Source organism: Nannospalax galili, unplaced genomic scaffold, assembly GCF_000622305.1.
Source record: "Nannospalax galili isolate Female #2095 unplaced genomic scaffold, S.galili_v1.0 scaffold1097, whole genome shotgun sequence".
Classification (NCBI taxonomy): Eukaryota; Metazoa; Chordata; class Mammalia; order Rodentia; family Spalacidae; genus Nannospalax; species Nannospalax galili.
Genome location: NW_008340640.1, coordinates 1,805,229 through 1,815,877, shown reverse-complemented (window position 1 = coordinate 1,815,877; position 10,649 = coordinate 1,805,229). Strand labels below are relative to the sequence as shown.

At 40.9% G+C, this 10,649-nt stretch overlaps 1 long non-coding RNA gene across 1 annotated transcript in view; it reads left to right on the top strand.

The window, feature by feature from the left end:
- The first annotated feature begins 6,620 nt into the window (after window positions 1-6,620).
- Window positions 6,621-10,649, top strand: part of LOC115070781 — a 13,097-nt gene continuing 9,068 nt past the window's right edge. The window contains exon 1 of the long non-coding RNA XR_003849910.1: window positions 6,621-6,641. This is a non-coding gene — a long non-coding RNA (uncharacterized LOC115070781). The remainder of the gene's footprint in view (window positions 6,642-10,649) is intronic.

The window sequence follows — 10,649 nt, the reverse complement described above, 5'->3', positions numbered from 1 at the left end:
TACCACATCAAGATAATGAACATTTTTATTAGTTTCATTTGCTTTACTTATCAACTTGACAGAACCTAGAATCAGCTGGGAAGAGTCTCAGTATTGGAGTGTCTACATTGGGTGGGCCTATAAGCATGTCTTTAGGGGGTTATCTATATTAAGTTAATTGATGTGGGAAGACCTAGCCTACTGTGGGACACATCATTTCTTAGGTGGGGGATTCTGAATTGTGAGTGGAGAAATCGAGCTGATCACAAGCAACCAAGTGAGCAAGCACATATTCATTTCTCTCTGCTCTTGACTGTAGCTGTGACACGAGGAGCCGTCTGAAGCTCCTGCCTTGACTTCCACCCAGGGATGGATGAGAGCCTGGAATTGGAAGCTGAAATTAAATTTTTGTCAGGGTGTTTATCATAGCAACAGAAACAAAAGTAGGATACTTGGTAATCTTTCTCTGCCTCCAAACCCCTCCCAGAGAATTACAGGTGGGCTTTCAAGTCACTACAAACAAATTAACATTTTCTGGACTTGTATATAAATGGAATTAAACAGTATGTGCCTTCCCCATTTGGAGGAGGGGCATGTTTATTTCACTAAATTGCATAATATTCATCCATGTTGTGGTGAATGGTGAATACCTAGACTCTGTTCCTTTTTTGTTGCTGAGTAGTATTCCACTATATGAATACAGTACATTTTGTCTAGACACATGGTCTGTAGGTTTGCTTTTATGACTCTTGTAGCAATTTCCTCCAAATTTAAACACTTTGTCCTAGAAAAAGGAGGGGTTTCATAAATCTCAGGAAGTAAACAAAACTTAAAAATCTCAGAAAGCCTTTCAAGAGGCTATAAGATTCACAAGCCCTCTCCCCAAGATTATGTAAGCAATAACAAATACTGGGAATAGGAAATTTCAACAGGCTGAAATGCCTGCATGCTATATAGGCAGCACCAGAGATGCAGCTCTTGGGAGTTGTAGCCAACCCTAAAGTGGGCTTTTCAGTAATACATTCACCTTGAATTATCCATGTTCTTGTAAGCAACCTCCTACCCACACTCCTGTAAGTAACCCCAATAAACTCACTGGTTAACTAACCTAGACTTAGAATCATTTCTTTAGTCATTGGCATCCTACCTGGGGTAAACAGACATTTGTTTGCACCTCCCCAGGAAAAGTCACACAACATTGACTCTTACAAATAAGCCCGTAGTGGGTAGTGTATGCAAGTCTGAGTCTTTTTTATATATTTGGTTAATTTAAAACAACTAAACACTAGGCCTTGATATCTGATAGCCTCTCACTGTAAGTCTTCAGTAACTGACTCCAAGCTGAGTGGTAAAGATAATTGAATATTGAAATCAATGCTTTGGACAAAATAAAATTAAAAGATGGGGTCACATCCAATAATATTGGTGGTTATTTCTGTTTCTAGTTTCTATGGGAAAAAAAGATGTTTCTAAACTTCGCCCTTTAACATTTTAATAAGAGGAACTTTGTTGTACTCCTCCCAAGGGTATTGCATTTACCTTTTCTCTTTCCATATCCTCCTCCTCTTTGTTCTCCGAGGTTTTATTTTATTAAAATAATGAGAAGACAAGAGCCTGACAAGCAAAGGCTACATGCGCTAATGGCACTGGGGCCCAGCCTCAGAATCCTCACTGTGTTGCCTCCTGGGGCAGTGTGGACAACCTTGCTTTCCAGGTTCTAATCAGTGAACTGACTGGCAGGTGTGTTCTGCCTCCAGCAGGCCCCAACAGGCCTGTGTTCTCTCAGAACCTAGCTTCTTACCAACTCCTGGGTAAAAAACTCAGGGCTATTTATATTAGATCCACGGAAGGTGGAGTTGTAAGGGAGGCAAAGAAGAGATCCCTTGAGAAGCTCTCCTTTTCCTCCCAAACAACTTTGGTGGCTTATAAAGTTGAGAACCAAAACCTCCTTTATTTCCTTGGATCTATTTCCAGTTACTAGATTCTGGAAGGGGATTTGAACTCTGGGCTGTGAGGGTGAAAAAAGAAATTTGCATCTGACTTAAACACGTGGTTGCAGTCTGTTCTTTTCATGGAAGCATTGTTCAGCAGAGGAAACAGTTCATGGATATCTCTGGCTTTGCCCCTCCTCTAGAAAAGCCTTCAAGACTGAACTCCCTCCTTTCCCCTCCAATACTTAGGGGCTGAGATGCTTTGTAAAAAGTCTGGGTGTTAGACCGGACTTTGCTGAGACTTGCAAGAATCATAATAAGGTAAATTTCAAGATAGAAAGGGCTGATTCAAAATCTTTGAGTAGAGTCACTGTCAGACAATACAATGCTAACCTGAGAACCTCCTTGGAGGTTTTTTCTGAATAATTCATAAAGGTGACTCAGGAAAAGGTGTTACCAGAGCAAGTACTTAAAGCCAACACATTTGGTTTGCTTCGAGAGCAAATGTCTTTTACTTTTATTTACTAGATTTAAAATACAGAGCAAAGGGCTAGAGAGATGGCTCAGTCGTTAAGAGGACTGACTGTTCTTAAAGAGGACCCAGGTTTGAATCCCAGCACCCACATGGCAGCTAACAACCATCTTTAACTCGAGTTCCAGGGAAAACAATGTCCTCCTCTGCTCCCTACTCCCCATACTGCACGCATGTGGTACACATGCATACATGCAGGCAAACACTCATAACAAAATTTTTTTAAAATGTGGGGCTGGAGAGATAGCTCAGCAGTTAAGAGCACTGGCTGTTCTTGCAGAGGACCTGCTTTAGTTCCTAGCACCCACATGACAGTTAACAACTGTCTGTAATTCCAGTTCCAGGGGAATCTGATGCCCTCTTCTGGCCTTTGCAGGCCTTGCACTACCTGGGTGCACTTACATACATGCAGGCAATGCATTCATGCACATAAAATAAAAGTAATAAATAAAAATACAGAACATGGTGGGAAGGATGGCTCAATGGCTAAGACCACTCACTTCTCTTGCACAGGACCCGACTTCAATTGCTAGCACCTACATCAGGTGGCTCACAACCACCTGTAACTCCAGTTCCAGGTCATCTGAGGCCGTCTTTGGGCATTTGCACAAATTGTTGGCATGCACTTACACAGAGACACATATATACATACACATAAATAAAATAAATGAAAAAAAAGGGATCTTTAAAAATACAGAGAAGTTCAGTGGCCTGCATTTTCCTCCAATTCTAAATATTTTCTGTGATCATGATCCTATCTATGCAGTCCTGCCAACCATAGAACTGTCCAGAAATATAATATCCATGATTATCCTATTGCTTTTATATTTAGAGAAAATTTTCATTAAATAAGAAAATAAGTACCCCGATTTAAAATCATAAGCTTTTATATTATATTCATTACTTCATAACTTTTCCTCAAATATCTCTAAACAGATGCATTAGAACATTGACTTTCTCCTCACATTTAAATTATCTGTGATTAGTGAGTCAGAAGAATGAATTCCAATAAGGCTCTCTAGGAACTTAGTAGTTTTTAGTTTACCCATAAATGCATATGCATTATAGAAATAGTCTATACAATTTGGGATCCATCCATCTAAACCTTCACTGCGGATAACAGGATAACTCTGCATATGAGATTAAGAAGGGTTTGAGCTGGCAGGCAGTCTGGAGGCCTGTTCAACTCCTGGACCATGAATGCTCTAAACTTCATAGATCACAGCCTCTTCTCTTTTTAGAACGCAGTAGTACTTCCTCACATAATTCACTTGAACAACAACTTTTAATCTAACAGGTGCACAGTGAAGGCCTGAGTATCGAACAGTTCAAAACCCTTTTTGGATTTGTAAATTCCAACCTTTTGGCCTTCTTCTGTTCTGCCATTGAGCTATATTTGCCTGAACAGATTTAACCCAGGTCAAAGAGGGAATTCTTCTAACACCTCACACTGTAAACAAATTAATTTGTGCTATTTCATCTGATTTTATCATCTTCAATAATTTTAAGTCTTAATTTTCAGATCAATATTGAACTGATTCTTAGTTTGGAGAATTCCACTGCTAACTTGTTACACTTTTTTTCATATTATAATTAGATCAGTTGAAAAATGGTACAATTATCGGCAGTATTCATTGGCTGTTTATCGACCTCAAACTAGGGGCTAAATCTGTAGGCACTTGATACAGATCCTGATTGACTATGCTTTTACAAAGTTCGCACCTCCATAGACAAGAGTGATTTCTTGGTACCTTTCAAATAATGTCACATCAGTTCTCCGCTATCTGTAAACATTGTGCATTTCCTTTAAATAGTCTAGCTGTCTCTAAGCTCAAATATCTAAACTCTGCACAGTTGGCTTTTGTGGTTGTGTTTTTCACAACATCAAACCATCATACAGGAAGGAAAATTTGAGCAACCTGAGCTGTCTAGGAAGACAGTTTGCTGAGGTTAAGAAAGCCCTTGTCTAGGTACCAGGAAACCTGGCTCTGCCAAGCAGTTCAGTGACTGTGAACTAGTTACTTAATCTTCCTAGTTTTTACTTACCTCTTAGATAAAATTACCCTGTTGGAGTAGAAAATCTCTGTGCTACCTTCCACACTGTGGAGACTTGGGTATCTACTGTTTCAAAATATTTTGAAATTTCTTATAAAGCTCTTTCACAAATGCCTTATAATTTTATCCTCATAAGAATCCCCAAGGTAGACAAAGCAGGACTTTAGCAAACAGAGATAACCAAGGTGTATCATTTTAGATGTGGTTACTAAGGCAGATAAGGTGATTGGCAAAGATTATTTTACTGGTAAATGACAGAAGTGGAACATGAACTCTGGTATTCTAACACCAGCAGAAAAACACCACAAAAAACCACACACACACACACACATACACACACACACCACACATGAGGAAGCATGACTGTTTGGAATGACTAGTTAGAGGCAGGAATTGGTGCTAGTACAGGTGCTTCCCTCTAGTGACTCAAACCACATGAAATGCAGACGAAGTAATAGCAGAAATGAGTTAGGAAATGACTGAAGCTCCATTGTAACATGAGTAAGAGAGTAACTGAGAGATGGAAAATGGCAGCCGAGTGCTCATGGGTAGGTTTGAGGACACAATATACAGCCAAGTTATGATTCGGTTATGACCCCTCTTACTGGAAATGTACAGATAAGGTGTGAAGGAACAGACCGAAGGACCAAAGTTATGAGAAAAATACATGCATTTGGAAAAAATTAAAAGGAGAAACTCATTGACTAAAAATATTTAAAAAACAATAGCACATGGAAAACACACTATGAACTGCTATGAAAATTAAGAGTAGGAAAAGATGTCGTATAGATGTTTAGAGTACAATAAAAGGAATCTATGGAACTGCATACCCCATAGATTAATGTGATATAGGAAATAGATCTGGAAATACTAATGGGTAAAAAACTTGATGTGTGAACTCCATTCCTAAATAGTCCAGAAGAAAATAATGTGTATGTGTGTGAAGGATATGTCACGGTTTTTTTCTGCTATTCAGAGGCTTGAATTAGTTCAAAATTAAATGTAAAATTAAAAACAATGCTGGGACTGCCAGGCATGGTTGACGCACGCCTTCAACCCCTGTCTCCCCTGTCTCAAAAAGACCAAAAAAGGAGCACAAACATTGGCTCAGTAAACAATATCATAACCTTTTCCTTGTAGTGCTGGGGATAACCTAGGACTTTGCACATGGTCCAAAGCCCATTTCTTGAAGTCTTTTTTTTTTTTTTTTTAATGAACTGTTGATTTTAATAAAAGAAATTTCTTGAGGGTATAATTCAGTGGCCTGGTGCTTAATGAGGCATTGACTTCAATTCCCAACACAAAGAAGGAAAGAAGGGAGGAATGAAGGAAAAGAAGAAGAAAGGGAGGCACGGAAGGAGGGAGGGAAGGAGGAAGAGAGAAAGCTTGTTTTCTCAATTACAACTTACTTTCTCAATAAGATTCAATCAAATCTTATTCCCACTAGTAAATCTATATTATTTGAATGGAAAAGGAGAACCCACCCTGGTAACATGGGCCAACTAATCTAATTGGAAGGCTGAGGCAGGAGGATCAAAAGCGCAAAGCCAGACTGGGAAATTAACAAGACCCTGTCTTAAAAATAAAAATGATGGGCCAGGGAGATGGTTCAGTGGGCAAAGGAGCCTGCTTCCGAGCCTAACAACCCGAGTCCAATCTCCTGCAAGAAGAGGCTTCTGGGACTTCAACAAAGGTGCCGTCATGCATGCTTCTCCTGCAGTAAATAAGTAACTGTAATTAAAAAAAATTTTTTAAATGGGCTTGGGATACAAGTAAGTGATAGAACCATTGCCTAGCTTGAGGCCCTAGGTTCAATCCCAGAGAGTGGGAGAGAGAGAGGGAGAGAGAGAGAGAGAGAGAGAGAGAGAGAGAGAGAGAGAGAGAATGACTCCACTTTCTGCAAGACCTGTAAAATGGAACACATATGGTGGTGGATAAGGCTGTGGGGTTTTTGTTTTGTTTTGTTTTGTTGTGTTTTGTCTTGGTGGTGATGTTTTTATTTAATGGTTTGTCTTGTTTTGTCTTTCAGCACTGTCACTGAATCCAGGGCCTGTGTGTCTACCTCTGAGCTCCATCCTCAGCCCTTAATTTTTTTTGAGACTGCTATTCTCCTTCCTTCTACCACCTAAGTGCTGGGATTACAGGTATGTGCTACCACACTCAGCTTCCAGAGTATAGCGTAAACAGAAGCCTCTGAGGATGAGTGGTTACTCCTTTTTAAATGGCACTAAAGGAAAGAATATTCTTTTCCTTTTTCACTGTTGCGTGTGTGTTTGTGTGTGTACGTGTCCACGTGTGCAGGAGTGTGCTCATGTGGAAGCTGGAGAACAGCCTTGCCTACTGTGCCTCAGGTGCTGTTCACCTTGGTTTTTTTTTTTGTTGTTGTTGTTTGAGATGAGGTCTTTCATTAGTCTGGGGCTTGCTGAGTAGACTAGGCTGACTGGCCAGCAAGACTCAAGGATCTGCTGACCTCCACCTCTACAGAGTTGGGATTACAAGCATGTGTCACCTTGCACAGCTTTTTTACTTGAGTTCTGGAGATTCAATCAGGTTGTTGTATAAGCATTTTGCCAATTTAGCCCCCAAAGAAAAGTATTATAAAGGATGCATCTATAATAGAAGACTTACAAATTCCAGATCTCAATAAATTCTACTGGGGAGCACAAAGAAACACAGGCATGGAAGTCTTTCTACAGCTAAAACATCGATAACTAATAATTGGCCTATTTATTTAAAATGTAAAACTAGATTTACCTGCTGTTTTAATAAAAGTACTGCAGCCAAAATATTAACTGTAGTAGCAAGCCGTTTTCATTGTTCCCTGAGCACACCCCAAAGCTTAAAATATAATCTTCGTCATGTGCTAGCATGCACTGTGCATCTTAATGTGGGTAATTACTGAAAATATCTTTGATGCAGTAAGACAGGTTCTACCTAATTCTCTTCTAACACCTCAGGGCCTAAGGATGAGCTCCAGAGATTATAAACAGAAGAAAACCCAAAGCCCGTTTTGGAAGTCTTCCCTACATTTTTATTCAAGCAGTGACCAGCTTCATTATTAGCTGTAGGCCTGCCCTCCTAGCAACATTTCCCAAATGGTAATGAAAGCTTTGTAGGAACTGTCAGTGAAGTTCATATAAGAAGCTTCAAACTCAGCCTGAAAATCTGAAAACGACTTGTGAGCTTCATGCCCACAGCAGTGTGTGAGAGCCAACCCTGAGTGTGACGCCCTAACCTGCTAGCAGCCTGTAATCCTCATATCCAGTTTATGCATTTGATTACTGTGAATGTCATCCTCTAGGTGAGTACTCAGTGTCCCCATTGGAAATCAACAATAACTGATGATACAGACACTGAGTCTCAGCTGAATTAAATTAAAATACTGGCTCACAGATCAGGATGAGAAGGAAAGAATCTAGCATTTCCTGAACTCATATTCTCTGCTGTAACTAGGTCAATGCCTCTCCAACTTCAATGTACCTGTGATTCATCCAAGGAATGGTTTGAGCTAGCATATTTCAATTCACCAGCTCTGGGGAAAGACCTGAGAGTTTGCATTTTTAACAGGTTTTTCAGACCATGCTGACTGCTGATTTCCACACCACACTTTGTGGGCAAGAGCTGAAAGCCTTCATATCTAATTGACACAATGAATTTGAAAGTTAGTTATTATCTTTTGAAAAAGAAAATCGAGCAGAGGTTAAATAATTGTTCAGTGGAGCAATCTGAAGTTTTTCTAATAGCAAAGTTCATGCTCTTTCCAAAACCTTAATAACACCCCAAACAACAGATGCTTTATTTTATTCTGATTTTTTAAATTGGAGACCAAGCCTTTGAAGAAGGCTCAGTGGATTTAGCACTTGCCATGCGAGTGTGAGGACTCGGTTCCATCCCCTAGAACCCACCTAAAGCAGGACAGAGTAGAATGTTTGTAATCTTGGAGCTCTCAAGACAAGAGGGAAGGTAAAGCCTGGAGAATCCCAAGTTCATGGGCATACTAGCATGGGGCATGCAGCAGTGAACAAGAGACCCTGTCTCAAATACTGACACCTAAATTGTTCTCTAAGCTCAACATGCAAACTGTGGAACACTAGCACCTGAAAGCCCACATATGAACACACACACACACACACACACACACTCATACATAATTAAATATGTGACATCTGTCTAACCTTTAGATTCTCACACTGGTTATGGAGCTCAGAGATAAAACAATTGCCTAGCACATACAACACTCTGGGTTTGAGTACCCACCTCAAAGCTAAGTGAGAATTTCTAGAGGAGGTACCTAGAAAAGGTATTTTTATTTGGTAACAGGGCAGGTCTTGTGAAGAGAAACACTTAAGAAAAAAATAGATAGGTTACACTGTAGTTTTGCAAACTCAAGGTAATGATGGTGTTTTGTGGTTTTATCAGCGAGCTTTGTACACTCACACATAGAGAATCTTAGAACCCCTTTAATGATCTCCAGTTTCACGGAGAATAACTACTGGGGCACAGAGAATGAAACTCTTTGGTTTCATGATGTCAGGGATAGGTTTAGACCTGTATCTTACAACAATGTACTGAAGTTCAGTATCTAATTATGTCATTTTTAATTGTAAGGTGAAAGCAACAATAGCCACAAAATTTTCTTTCACTTTTTACCAAGTAAATGATCTTCTCTACCAATCAAATTATACAGCATCTGTATGGTAGAATAAAAATACCAACTGAAAAATATTTCCCATATTCGAAGTCCATAATTAAGATTTTTTTATTAGGAATGCGCCATAAGATCACAGTAAAGGTAATTATCTCTGCTTCCAGCCAAGGAGAATGACTACCCACAAATTTCTCCTTGGTAAATACCCATAAATTCTGAACCATAAATAAAGGTCCAAGGAAGTAGATTTTTTTACAGTAAACATTAAGAGAGACTCCTAGATAACTGGTATTTTTTTTTTTTTTTTTTGGCTCTGAACAAACACATTTTGTGTACCATACTAGTACACATTGTTAAAATTTTCTCTAGATCTTTATATATTTAATATATTGTTAAAGTTCCTAATGATAGAGCCTGGCAAGATGGCTCAGTGGTTAATAACACTGGTTTTCTTACAGAAAACCCGGGTTCGAATCCCAGCACCCACATAGCAGGTAACTGTCTGTAACTCCTGAACCAGGGGATCTGATGCCCTCTTCTGTCCTCCAAGGGTACTGCAAGGCACAGACACACTAATGCACATGCAGGCAATATACTCATATGCATAAAATAAAATTAAATAAATAAAAAATTCCTAATGAGCCTTTACTTCCCTGGGCTGCAAAGCCTCCTGGCATCCTGGTGTCAGCACCTTCCCTGGTCAGCCCATCACGCCCACCATGCCTTGACTCCTCCAGCCTCTTTCACCCTCCCAGCTCCCCAGCAGAGTCTCTCCTCCTAGCCTGGGTACAGGCCCATTTCTTGTCTTGGCACCCCAGACACCGGGCCTAACCTCTCAGCCCAGAGCCACCACTGCTTCCTGACACTTTGAATCCAGACCAACCCAGTTCCTCTCTGCAGTTCCTCAGGAGCCCTCTGGGCCTGGTCCCACCCTTACTTCCCTCTGAGCCCCTGAGCTGCACAACCCGCCAGCCTCTTTCCTGGATGCCAGGGCTGAACTCTCAGCCCGGGGCCACCACTGCTTCCTGATCCCTTGCATCTGGATGGACCCAGTTCCTTTTCAGGGTCCCCAGGAGCCCTCTGGGCCTGGTCCCGCCCTCACATCCCTCTGCTTTCCTGGGCTTCACAACCCACTAGCCTCTTTCCTGGACACCAGGGCTGACCTTTCGACTTCCTGATCCTTTGAATCCAGGCCAACCCAGTTCCTCAGTGCAGACCCCAGGAGCCTTGGGGCGTCTTCACACCCCCATCTCCCTTTGCATCTCTGAGTGTCAAGGCCACCAGCTGCCCTAGACCAGCATCTTTCCTGGGCCCTGTTCCCAGGCCAGTACAACCCCCAAATTCCTGAGGCCAAAATCTTTCTTGGAGGGATCCAGACCTTAGGAGAAAGCCTGGGAGCATATGATTCTCACCTGACTTGGGCCTCTGTGGAAACTCCTGAAGACAAAAGCAATCTGGCCACTCCAGTATAAAATCAAAAGAGAGAACCAGAAGCTTAGATGAA